This window comes from Rissa tridactyla, chromosome 1 (genome assembly GCF_028500815.1).
Source record: "Rissa tridactyla isolate bRisTri1 chromosome 1, bRisTri1.patW.cur.20221130, whole genome shotgun sequence".
NCBI classification, from domain to species: domain Eukaryota; kingdom Metazoa; phylum Chordata; class Aves; order Charadriiformes; family Laridae; genus Rissa; species Rissa tridactyla.
The window spans coordinates 198040863-198055271 of NC_071466.1; positions in this window are offsets into that span (position 1 = coordinate 198040863).

The following is a 14409-nucleotide window of genomic DNA, read 5'->3' on the forward strand; positions in this document are numbered from 1 at the left end:
AAAAATAAAGTATGTGTTTTACCCACCCTACTATTTCAGTCTTGCAATTGAGTGGTATGGTTAAACTTTAATTAGTTTACAGATTGTCATCACCACAATCTATTTACTTTTTAAGCTTCTTCTGGTTTAGTTTTAATCCATCAATATCAGTAAATTTTCAGAAAGCTTGGTGACATGCTGTAGTACGTCATTTGTGTCCTTAAATAGCACGATAGAGGAATGAAAACAAGCACCATGTCAGAGAACAAAGATCATTAGATGGAATTAAAGAGTTTGCATATAATGTGTCAGTTTATGTTAAATTAGAAAATGAGCTACTCTTAACCATAATTTATTTGCAAACATTTCAGTTATATTTTCAAAGAACTGTTCTTTAAATTTTTGATATGGTACAGAATGAAGAAATCACCAATTGTCATATAAATATTGTATTGATGTCAGTGGAACAGTTCCTGCAAGTTAAACTTCCTAAGGCTGGGGCCAGATCTGAAAAGTTTATGTGAGGTTTTTTAAGCGTAAGTACAGCTTGATACTCTTTGGACTTTGCTAGGATTAGTTTTTACATCATGAAAGGAAGTGACACAGGACTACACTCTTCACTCTTCTTGCCTCTTCATCTTTCTTCCCACTTACTTCGGACTTCAAAATTGGTCCCATGTTCTACCTGTTCTACATGGAAGCTTTTTGTTGTTTTATTTAATTTTGAATGGCAATCCGGTAATATTAGTATGTTTGAGACACCTCTTTGAAATTGTCTTCCTCAACACATTTCTGTTTTATTGTTCCATCTACTTCGTTATATGCAGCACTTTAAAAGATACATTGGGTAACTAGTTGTTACAGACAGTGCTTTATTTTATGTGAAAAAGAAATAAGCATTTTATTCAGGAAAGCATACTAAATTGCAGATATTTGGATTAGTGTCAAACTGTAGCTTTTTAGTTTTGCTTTTACTAATCAGCCATTTTCTAAAAGGGAGGAAAAGATGGGATCTGTATATTGATCTCAGGTTTAATCTTATCCTAACAAACAACGCAGAGATGTTGGGGAACCATATTTTCATATACAGGCTAAATAAATACTTAGAGGTCATCTTTCATGAACATATTTCACCCTTGTCATCTTCTACTGGGGAAGCTGGAATTTTAAACTACTGAAATGTCATATATGGAAGGTATAAAACAGATATGCTTTCCATAGGTGGGTTCTGCTACTCTCCAGTAAAAAATAGTGATGCCTTCAGTTTAGAAAATTTAGTAATTTGAGTAGAATACATGAAGAGCGGTCGTAGGGTTGTTCAGTTTACTGGAAATACACTGGTAGGGTATTTTAAGTACGAAGAAATTTGGTGGCCTGGGAGCTGTTTTCTGTGACAGCTTCACTCCTTTGAAGATTGTAATGATATTTCGCTATTTTTCACTTTAACAGCTAGATTCAACCTCCACTAAAATCACACGAAAAAAATGTTGCTGGCTTCCTTGAAATCTAGAATGACCTTTTACCTCTTTGTCTGCTACTGATATATTCCAATATTCTCTAACTCTTCTAAACCATGGCTTCAGAGAATCTTTAAGCCATTGAGTACTTCCCAGAAGTGTCTCCATTTAAAAAAAAAAAAAAAAAAGGAGAGAGAGAGAAAAAAAATGCAGCAAGGACAGCAGAAGATTTAAAAACCTTACTTTAGATTTAAAAATATGTTATAGAAAATACTTGTTCATCATAGTAAAATTTTAAAAGCATTTAGGAAACAAAAGGCACGAAATAAATGTACAAATGATACAGTACGTGCAAATGGTAGATTTGTCATTAGAAAATGACACGATTATAATTCACTTGCTCTACTTTGGAGTTGTTAGTAGAGTATTAGAATGAGATACCAGCTTTACGAATGTTAACACTTTTTTGTAAGGAACAAACACTTATCATTAAAGGCTTTTTTGGATTCAAAATTTCATAGCTTCATTAAAAACAAAAATTATATATGTATGTAAAATGCTGCCACTGTACATATATGTATATATGTTGACATAGTTAAATAATTAACTAGATCTAATAAGATTAAGATCCCGAAGAATGGAGTATATGGGCAAAAGATTCCCAGATTAGTTTGGTCAGATACACAGAGGTTCTTAAAAGAAGCTGCCTATAAGCTTAGAAGCCTGAGCATCTGACAGGCAGAAAAGGAAAAACAACATAAGACATGAGATTGCTGGGCTCTAAGTCACATTTAAACACCCAATAAATAGATCTTTGCAAAGCTGAACCTTTAGCATCTGAAGGTTTTGTCAGATGTGCCAGATGAGGCAGGCTGCGGGGATCAGAGCAGGATGAAGGGAGCAGCTATGGCACAATTGGTGTTCAAAGGGCCATATGTTCTTCCTGGTTGCACAGTGTGTTGTGGCTTGTAGCCACAAAAAATGAAACCAATATACTAGGTGAGGAATGACAATGGGAGCTCCACCATAGAGTGCAAAGTCCAGGCTGGAAGCACCGCAGCCTCCCAGAAGGAACAGTTCAAGGCACAGCAAGGGGATGAGCTCCACCAAAGAGGCAACCTATTGAGTCAGCGTCTGACTCTGACCAATACTGTTTCTGCTACTTTGACCTGAGCAGAAATAGTGTATTACAGTATACAAATAGTAGGAAGTGAATCAGTGACCCAATTTTAGTAGTTGTTTTGATTTAGTGCATGGGATGCTTCTTTACAGGGCTGCTGGAACAGGATGACTTCTAGTCACCTGACTACAATCATCTGTATGAGAACATTGATTAGATTAATTACTTACTTCAAGGTTTCTTACACATGACCCTGGTACACTTTAAGAAATACTCTTTATCCATTTATAGATTTTACTACCAACAACACTAATAACTAGGAATATTCTCTTCAAAATTCACAAATTTACGCTGAAGGTGTTGTAAATGTAACTTATGATCATGTTAAAAATTAAAAACATAATAACTACTTACATTTCAGTTGAATTAGAGGAGAAAGCATTCTCAGGCTTTTTGTTTTTGTTTTTGTCATGAGAAGGCTAGGGCAGACTCTTAGGTAACTTGGATTAGTGTCCTTGTGTAGTCTGCAAATAGGATATCTATAAATAACCTTAAATCTTGGTTTAGTTTGTATTTTCATAAGTTCCAGGATTATGAGAACAGGACCAGAGTGAGAGTATGAGGTGAGCATGAGGTAAACTTGTATATGAGGCAAGAAGGATCACCTGGGGCTGTTTCTTATGAAGTTGACTTCAGTTCAAGGCTACCTTCTACTCTATAGTTTTCCTCAGGTATAGGAACATAGATTATTGTCATTTTTATTCCAGTTGACCAGTATCTTATTCCTGGAGCACGCTCTGTCTGAATTTAGAGAATGAAAATACAGATAAATTCACATACCAAAGGAGAGAAGGTATAATGACAACTGACAGGTATATCAGATTACTCATTTGTCATAACATCAGAAGAGCTTCAGCTGAAAGTACAGAAGAGTGGGAAGGTTAAGGAGTGTGCACTGTTGGGACTGTTTTGAGACAACAGCATGAATGTTTGTTTGCTTTTTCAATGAGTTATGACCTTCAAAATGCTACAGGAATAAAGAAATGCAAATGTCAAGATAAAGCCTCTCCTCAGAATGCTCTCAGTACCAAGAACGGTTATTGCTGATTGTCTGAGTTCTAGTGGAGAAAGGAGGAGGAAAAGTGTCATCATTGATGATTTGACTTTCCTGATTTTATTGAAATAACTGGGGTTTTTTTAAAGCAGAATTTAATATTTCTTGAAAAACCTCCACTTCATACCGGATGAATTGTTTCAGTAGTCTGTAAATCTGATTTTGGGTTCCAGAACTCTCTCCCCACCCCAAAAAAGAAAAAGTGCAGGAGGGAAATCCCACAAAAACCTAACTGCAGAGGTGTTCACAAGGACATGCAACACTTAAGTTCTAGTTCCTGTGAACTACTGATGTGAAATATCTGAGTATCAAACTTTCAACTATTCCTGTATATATTTTATGTTTTAGAAAATTTACCAGTTAATATGATTTTAAATTAAAAGTTCAGTACTTTTCAGTGCTATGCAAAAGCATAAAAGAAAACTATTGTTTGTTTTTTTCAGTTATAAATAATAAAAATAAAAAATTATGCTTTAGCTAAATGTAAAATGCAGTTTTGTCTCAGATTTTCCACTGGTTAATTTTTTAGAGACGGATGGCCTTTTCCAACAGTCTTACAGAAGAAACCTGAAGGAAGAAAATCCCTTAGATTAGAAGCCAAATTGTTAAAATGGCAGGGTGAGAGAAAGTGAAGAAGAAGAGGAAGAAAGTCTGAAAGTTATACTGAAATCTCCTTACTGTATTAGAACTGACTTTGAAAAGCACTGATCTCCGCTCTTCACACTGATTTATTTCTTAGTCCTGGGCAAGCCACTTACCTTTTTGTATTCTATTTCCCGAGCCAAAATGCTGTTCAGAGATTGTAGATAGTGAACGACCATTTGGATGCTCTGGATAAAACTTTGTACTGGTGATGTGTGCACAAGTGTGGGACTAGGAACGCAGGGACAGTGTTGCAGGAAAAATAACAAGCGAATTCATTTTTGCGAAGCAAAGGTAGTAAGACTGCAGCCTTCTGTATGTATTTCTCTAACAGCCTATATGAGTGGTAAAAAAAACAGACCAGAAAGTGACAATTCAAGGCCTTATCTCATGGGGAATTGTCCTGGGCACTATTTCCTATGAATTAGTCTCTGCAACAAAAATTTTTAGGGGGATTTATCAACATCAGAAGTAGTACTCTATTAATTTGAGAGTACAAGGATGCAAATACTGTCTTGACCACAGCATTTGTTAAATGGAAAATATGGAGGGCAAAACTAACTCAGGTAAATCAGGCAAAGACTGAGAGAAGATCTAGCCCAAAAGCACTTTTACTGTATGATAAAATGTTTTTTGTCTCTGTTGTCCTTTAATTTTTAAAAATGTAATTGAAGCAGACAAGCTGAATTTCAAATTATAGTATATGATTCTGAGAACTGGCATAGCTTTGTTCATTTGTAGTGTTTAGAGATTGCAAGAAGATAATAAATCTGCTTTAGTGAAGTATGCTAGGCTTTTACCTATACTGTCTTCCTGGTTTGCTAAAAAGTTTTGCTTCTCACCCTTTGGTGACAGCAGAATGTTGTTGTTGTTGTTGCTGTTTGAGTTACTCAAAGTTATTCGAGTCTCATGTTGCAAGCAGTTTCATAAAGCTACGAGGTCTGAATAAATAGGTCAGTTAAATCCAGGGTCAGTATATATTCATTTGTACGTTCCTGCGTCCAACTGCCACTAAATGATGAGCTCATAGTCAGTAGCTTAAAAAGGAAAAAAAAAAAAAAATTTCTCTTAACTGTCTGTGGCTTAGTGAGTTAGCAAACAGGATTGAGTAAAAATAGGACAGTTAATCATCTGTAGTACAGACAGCAAAGCTGTTTGTGGCTGGGACCAGGTCACTCAGCGCTCTAGCGTTTCTCAGTTACTGTTTGTTGTGCCTATGTTAGAGCAGCAATAAAGCTATTGCACCACTGGTAACATCAGGCAAGCATTCCTCTTCTGCATGCCAAACCCTCTGGACTCTCCCGCCCCTGCCAAGTCAAGAACTGCTTGATCCTTTCTCCTTGGAGCAGTGTGCAGAAATGCAGAATCGGTTTGTGTATATCCAAAACCAAATACAGTGCGGTGAATCTGAAGTGAAATTTAGATGAGACATCTGTAAAGATACAATCAGACTTTTATGGACTCAACCATCCTCTTGGTCACCTCTCTCTCTGCCCACAAGAAAGGTGCATAGAAAGAAAGAGAAAGAAGCAACTACAAAGTTTGTGGATTCTTTACATTTTAAAAAAAGATGAGCAGAATCATAAGTTTCTGCAAAATAGAAAAGATGGCCAGTATTTTAGGTGCTGTGGGCTATCTTGAACTAGTTTGTTTTCAGCTATTCACTTAGGGCCTGATTCTGCCTCACTTGCCTTACACTGAGCAGCATTTTAGGGAGAATGCTGTGTGCAGGATGGGACATACGGAATTTATTTTGACATGAACATTCACTGTGGACACAGCCTGTGTTAAAGGCTCAGCGCAACTAATGAGTCTCAGGGACATGAAGTATTGTTCTCTCTCCAGAAAGTGGGGCATTACCATTACATAGTGGGTAGCTGCTTTTCAACCATGTAACAGCTATTTTCACAGATTTCTGTATGTAGTTAGGTAAATGCACGCAGGCGTTAGATGTTCCTCCCTCGGGGTACAGGAGGTGTCCCTTGCAAGGATAATGGAAGGACTGTAATCTTGAACCCATCCTCCTCTTCCTTGTGTCTCAGGGGACCTGTGAGCAAGGGTCATGTTTGTGCACCATGTCTGTCCAATTAATTCTCCCCTACTGCATCTTCCATGGAGTAGTCTATGTTTTCTTCCTTTACCCCTATCAACAACTGCATGGATCGTGCCACAGATCCCATTTTACTGCTGCTTTCAAGTCAGTGGTGTCACTTTCTGTCTTTAGGAGGTTTAGCTTGCTAAGGCTTAGTTCATTTCACCAACTGATTGCGCATTCAGCAACCAAAGGCAGGTCACCCATGAAAATGAAAACAAGATGTTACTCAAATCAAAGCATAAATGTTAAATATTAACAAAAAAAATTCCTAATTTCAAAATATCTCCTCTCACTTATGATGACATTCAGTAGGATGAGGTTTTTGTCTTTTTTATGAGCAAGTGCAGTCTTTATAACTTGAGGGTTATAACCAGTATAGTACCCAAAGCTGACTGTAAATGTTGCATTTTCACTATTTGTGCTTCAGAGATTATGCTTCCATCATTTAGAAGCCCAGAACAATAACCTTGACTCCCTAAGCGCAACATTAAATAGTGCAGTAAGCTGTACTATAACAAATATTAAAGACGTTTCCGTTCCCACTGACCGTGAGACCTCACATGTTTACTATGGTCACTGATACATTCCTTCCTTCCCGTGAGATAATCTATTTGATGTTTTGGAGCGGATATTTACTACTACACTTCTAGGCCTCTGATCAAGTGGATATTTTTATTTTTTCCTTTCTGTCACAATAAAAACTACAGTGAAAAATGCAGAGGTACTAAATTATAACAATTATGTGACTTTAGTAATTTTCTTCATTGTCACTTGTCCTGTTTTGTAATACAAGATATTTTATACTCCAGTAAATTTTCAAACAAATATTTTAAATACTAAACATGGAATTATTGTTATTTTTTTTTTTTTTTAATGAAGAATAGTCCTGGAAACTGCAGGAGAAATACACGTATGCAAAACCAAGCCAATAATTGCAGGCCCCGGAAGTCTTGCCCGTTTTTCAAAAAGGTTCAAAAACTTTGTTAAAAGACCTGTACCTTTGAGTATATAACCAACAGAAATAAAGCTTTGCTGTTTCTGCAGTATATTTATGATGATATGTTACCTGTTAAACAGATTGTTCTAATAGCAGTATTCTTAGTGGTAGTCCCACTTAGTGGTAGTCCCACTATGATGTTAGACTTACTAAAAAAGAATAGATATATTAAAATCTTAGTTTATAATGGTTCTGCACATTTTACAATCCACTGTCTTGACTCTAAAGCAAAATTCTGTGTCTTACCTTGTAGTTTTGGGGTAGGACCACATATGCAGTTCAGATCCTTCCAAAACCCAAAATCTCAGCCATATTTTAAATGAAAGATGACTGTGAGCTTTGTCACAATCTTTTGGAATGATTGCTATTCAGATCTTCAAGAGGCCCATAAACTGAAGCTGAAAGGATAGCTTGTCAGTGTAGAAATAATCTGTATTGAGAAAGTGTAGTAGAATAATGTTCTAAAAAAATATTAGTTTTAATTCATGCATGAAAGTGACCTGATGGCTCATAAAAGATAAGCTATGATTGGGGTAATTTTCTTTCAAGTAGATTACAAATGAGACCTTATAAATGTCTAGTTAATAAATTCTTGTTAAAATTATTAACCTGATTAATTCCGCACTTGGGGTAGATAATTCCGATTAAGAATCTGCAAATATGTTACAAGACAAATTCATATCACAACTTATAAAACCAGCATTCATTTATTAACTTATTTCTTAACATTCCAGAGTTCACAAACAAGCGTAATTGTATTTTTTGCCTTTAAATGTAGTTATGCAGATTTGTGAGGTATTCGTCCAGCAGATTAAAGGGTTCACGTTGTAACGTTTATATGATCATGGGAAAAACTAATTTGTGAGATTGTTGCTCTTCCTAACCAAGATCTGGGACTGATACTTCTTGCTGTTAAAGGAAAATCACATATTTTCATCTTTTACACTCTTATTATAATTTATGTTTAACTCTTGAAGGAATTTTATGTTCTTAAACTGAAAAGAAGGTTGTTAATATGAAATTGCTCTCAAAGGAAACGGTAATTTTATGCTCTTGACAATTAATGGTGCTCCATGTGCACACCCTACCAAGACCAATTATGGGAGAAGACTAAAAGAGCTTTAATTAGCTATGGTGATAGGTGCTGAGTTCCTAGTTCTGTCTCATGATAAGGTCAACACTGAAGGATGCATTTTCTTTATGTTATTAATTACATACTGGTAACATTACAAACAGAAGTTGGACTGTATTCACAATACCATCTGAGAAAATGGTATTATCACTGTAGGTGTAGAGAAGGTTGTGGTAGACTGATTAAATTCATTTAGGAAATTCCCTGAAAAACAGCTTCTAAGAAAACTCATGTTATTTCAGTGTTAGTCAATTGCCTGAATGCATGGCTATTCTTCCTCTCTATGATTTACAGAGTCCTTCCACTGAAATCACTGGAATTACCTGCTGCAAAATCAGTGTGAAAAAAGAAAATCATATTTGTAGACTGTATTTGCACTTCAGTTCAGATCCTGAAATTCAGGGGCCTTTTTGCCATTTACCATCTTGGTACCTAGTCTACCTGTAAATTGGTCATACTAGTAATTTCCTTGCTTTTCCAGTTTACATGCTTGGATTTTTTATTTTATTTTATTTTTCTTGATTGAATGAAATGCAGCATTCACAGATATTATGAAAGAGGTCTGAATATCAGAGAAGGTTTCTTTTTGTTCTCTGGCACCCTTAATAAGGGGTCCCATTGCGATTCTCTTATTCAGACTAACTAATGCCTGTTTCCTCAGGCAGGGTAATGCTTTCATTATGATGGTTTTATGTACAAGATACTATTCAACATAATAATATCACTATCTAGCTTATGTATGCCATTCATTTGCTAAACTATGTAGAAAATCTATATTAATCTGTTGTAAGTGTAACTTCAAAGAGTTAGAAATCATGCAAAAACAAGGGTAAAAAGATAACATTTTATGGCTCCGATTCCCCTGCTAATAACTTTACACCAGTAAATGGAGTAAGTCCTTACACGCATGGGTCTAGTTTGAACAGAAATGAGTTGTTCTTGGTGTTGGAAAAGGTGATCGCTCTTCTGGTCCCATTTTCCTCTCAAAGTCTTTATTCAGAAGAATTGTGATGAGTTTAATGCCAGAATCATATGAGAAACAAACAGAATATCAGACATGCAGCTATCTAGAGCAGTCATGGCAGTCATTTGTGTGAGTTATTCAAGCCACTGACGGTGTGCCACAGTGCCTGTTGCTACTGAAATGGAAACAAAATCAATTGTGTACAATATGTATAGTAATATGTACAGTGTGAAGGGAAAGCAGATGGCAGGGATGCATAAAACTTTAATGTTCTCCAATCTGTTTACTTATTTTCATCAGCCATCATAATCATCACCCACTGTGTGCTTTGTTTACATGGGGAAGTGCTGGTGTGATCAAGCGGAAGAAAATCCTGAGCAATGTGCCAGTTCCAAAACCTGGTAATAGAATTAGAAAGCTACTGTGTGCTACAAAGGATTAGGAGAAACTAGAAGATACCATGAAGAGTTACCTTCCACTTAAGACTGCATTCACTCGCAACAAAACTGACGCGAAATCTGTGCTAGCAGAGATTTAGCAGGTGACACACATGGAGAGATGCTATATTAGCACTGGCCTGCATGGATCACATTTCCACATCCCTTGAAGTGGTAACACCAACTTCTCTTCTAGATGGAGCACGTGTTTTCCTCAGTTCTTATCTCCGTCATAAATACTTGGAGATTTCTAACTAAAAAATGCAAGATGTAGTCCTCAATATTATTTCTATGGTGAAAATGTGACTTGGATGGAGATTGTGGGCTTTTTTCCAGTTTTTTTTTTCCTGACATACACAAAATTGAATGAGGAACTCATATTTCAGACAAAAGCTTCTGTCTTCTAATGTTGAAGGAGAAAGAACCATCATAAATATTAAGCCCTTCTGAGATTCAAAATATTCATTTTTGTACAAACCTTTAAAGCCCCAGTATGGACTTCAGGACTATGTTTGACAAATGTCTTACCCTGGAGGTATGCTCGTGATGGCTAGGGTGGAGGAAGCCTGCAGACAGGTTATAGCACATAACAAGTGTGTATGAATTTGTGAATGGCACATTCAGTTTAGATTTACATGCTCTGCTCTGATTCTCAAGTGTTTGTTATGATGCTGTAAGGCTTTCTCATATCTCAGACTTGCTATAGAAGACTTTGCCCAAGCGAACAAAATATACTGGATGTGGGAAAGAGAATTATTGTTCACTAAATAATGTTTTCGTGACAGATACCATTTTGCATCTAGTTTAAAAAAAGGAAGGGAGGATGACAGAGATTAGTTGTTAATATGTTAAAATGTGGCACAGAAATTTTTTTCATATACTAAACATATGTTACAACCCCCTGAACCTATGACACTTAATAGAAATAATTCTATCTGAGAGGAAGGAAGTGGTTTATGGGAAAGAATTGGTTTTGATCAAGTTGATCAGGGCCTGACAACTTCAGTTCCTTGTCCAAAGTCAATGGAAGCTCCTTCTTCCTCTTCGGTAATCAGAAGGAAATATATCTGCTAGGTACTTTGACCGAGATTTTGTCATTCTTGAGTTAGTCTATAATTAAAAGTGAAGCAACTAATAAGCTATGACAGAAATAATGTCACTATAGGAAGGATCACCTGTGGAGATGTGACTGCTGACCTGCAATCCATTGTTCTTTGGGCTGCAAAAATACCTGATGGGAATGAGGATATGCATCCGGGGAAGAACCTGATGACAAAACTAATCTTTGAATGTCATTCTGGGAGGGATATCCCAATTTTCCTCCTACACAGATTCTTCCAGGAACCTTGTCTGTCATTATTTCCTTCTCTGTAAAGTGGGCAAAATAATAATTGCTTTTGAGAACTAAATCCTGTTAGTAATAATGTTGACAATACTTGAAAGGTGCCTGCCTGATAAAGATATTTATTCAAGAAATGAATATTAATGTCTTGAGCTTGCTTGAACAAAGGACTACAAGTCTGTGGAGTAGCAAAGTAGTCAGTGACTGTGACTGGATCCCTGCAATCGATGTGGAGTTGTGGTCTGAGCTGGGGGACAGTTCTCCCCAGGAGAAACTCCAAACAGCAAAAGGGCAGTGAATAGAAAACTTTGAATTAATTTCCTCTGTCATTCTATGTTCATTGGCTAGAATGGGTGCCCTCACCTAAAATGCATCAAATTGTTCCTCTTCCCTAAAACTGTAGAGTGGAGAAAGGGAACAATGACCATAACTCGCTAGGCTGTTTCTGTGATGGAACAGCTCTGTTCCTCCTTTTAATGAAGTCCACTGTATTTTATTTTTTTTTAGTGGATAAAGGCTAGTATTGTCATTTTGTTTAATCTTTATAAAGGATTCCACAGAGGGAAGAGGTTAAGGCCTCCAACATGTGAAGGTATTTTCTTATCCTCAGATGACTAGTGTTGAAGAGACAGATAGAAAATGTCAGTTGGAAAACCAAAAAGTCTTTCAAACATCAATAGCATTACAACAAACGGAGTTATGCTGCCATTAAGATACAACTCCTATATATAAGGTATTTCACTTTCCTGTAATTGCCAAGTATCTACATGTTCTTTTATGTTTCGATTATTGCTCTCCACATTAACACTTATGCTTATGGCAAATTATATTTGAAAGGCTTCTGGTTTGTCATTATGCTTAGAAGCTCATTCTGGATCCAACAGAGTATACCTAAGTTGCAGGTCAGTTCAGGTAACTGTGGTGGCTTCTATCTTAGCAAACATAATTGAAGAATGAAATAGAGGACTTGAAAGCCAAACACAACCCCTTAGGACCTGAGCATTTAGTTTAGCTCATGACATTCACTCAAGCAGATGGGCAGAACCTTCTCAGATGAACTTCATCAAATATGATGGAGTAGCAAATATACAAAGCCTGACCTGCCCAGTTTCAGCTGAATAATGACCTACCAAGTTTGATACAGTCCTCTATAAAGTATGGGTAGGGCTTACAAACCCTCGCTCAAACTGAAAGAAGAAAATCTTAATGTTTGGGTTATACCAATTGACCTGCCCTGACACGCAACAAACCAAACAAGCCTTAGAAAGTGACTGAAGAATGCCATTTTCTTTAAATGAGGATTCCTTGATTATCAGAATTTCATTCTATCTTTGCTTGACTTCTTACCTAAGTTTCAGGCTGCATCTCTTTACTTATGTCAAGTATGTATGTTTAGAAATTTTTGAAAGGTTGAATCACAAAGCATTTTAATCACATACACTCAAATAAAACCCTAATACTGACCTGCCATGACATCAGGCACAGTTTAAAATCAACTCACAGGAAGGCAAGGATATGTTTAGTTTGGGGAGTATTTACATCTACTTTATATAAACTAACAAAGCTGTTGGGAGTAAATGGAAATGACAAGAGAGCAAAGTAAGAGGTTATGTCAGGCAAAGTTTTTTTTATTTTTCTCTTTTTTATTTCTTTTTTAATTAAAACAAATGCATTTAACCATTTAAGTACAAGTCTGTAGGTGTAGATGTAATTATATCAACCTTAGTTGAGTAAAGGGTTTAACTTAAGACAGAAAAATCTGTTTTGTTTTATTTTTCTTCCATAAGTTTACCTTGGTACTAACCACATGATCAAAAGTAAGATATTTAAAATCTTGTAACACTATGTCTTGGCACAACAAGATACAGAATAAATTCAGAAACACCCGTGTTAGAACGATGAGTTGATATAAGTCCCACATACAGTCAACATGGCTATATTCCAAAGAGGCAAAATACAAGAACAATGACATGAAAAGACTTATAATGTATTCAAAACCTTGTTTTATAATGATAATGAATGCCATGTGTCATAGTCTGGTTTTTTTAAAAAAAATAATCTGTTGAAAGTGAAGTAAGTAGGTTATTACACAGACATTTTATAAGAAATCTGATCAACACTGCTACATACAGTTGAAGTACATGATGTAAAATTTAAGATGTGAAAAATATGTGCATAAAGCAATATGCTTTCACTGTATTCAGCAGGAATACGATGAAACTACAGCAGACATCCTTTGCTTCGTTCTCTCTTGTTACGTCAGTTTTATGGTACAGATGAAAAAGAGATCACAAATACATTTATCCCCAGATACCAGCCTTCGCTTTTTATTTTCCGTGAAGTGGACGTCAGTTGTTAAAAGGTACAGAACAAGAAAAGGAGAAGTGAGCTCAGCTTTTGTACAAAATCAGACTGGCAGAAAAGACAAGGACTGAAACCTCATCAGATGGGTATTTCTCTGTATTTAACAACCTATTAATCTATCAACTGTTGTTTACACATAATAGACAAATACATGGAAACTCATGAGAAACACACAAAAAAGTCCAGTGTTACGTAACTTTATTAAACCAGCAAAATCATGCATCTGAAGGCTAGGAAATGCTGGAAGAGGGTTACCTGGGTACTATCAATTCAGCGGTCTTTTGTGAAGGCTTCTGATTTGTATGAATTACAATGCAATTTTAATTAAATGATTTTCCAGGGGACCTCTGTTTCATTCACAATACAGAGTGGATGATGCTTACTTAATGAGCAGCTGCTCAATACTTTGTTTTTGTTTCATTGTTCAGCATGTGTGGTCCCATTTGTTATTTACTAGACACTAACAATCCAGATTCCTATTGAGAACTATTCATTTCCTCACAGACTTTTCTTTTCTGATTTCACTATCATGTAGGGATACATCACAGAAGCCTTCTCAGCACCCTGTGATACCAGGGATGATGTCATTCCCATCAGAGATGGAAATTTGATATTTGAAGGGATTCAGCTCTGACTTTTCTATTGCATGGCCAGCTTCAGACAACTGTGAATTCTTTATTTGTAGACTAAATTTAGCTTTGTATGTTAGCTCTATCTAGTTCAAATATATCTCTCACTGAATTCTGCTATAACTGAAGTAGTCAGC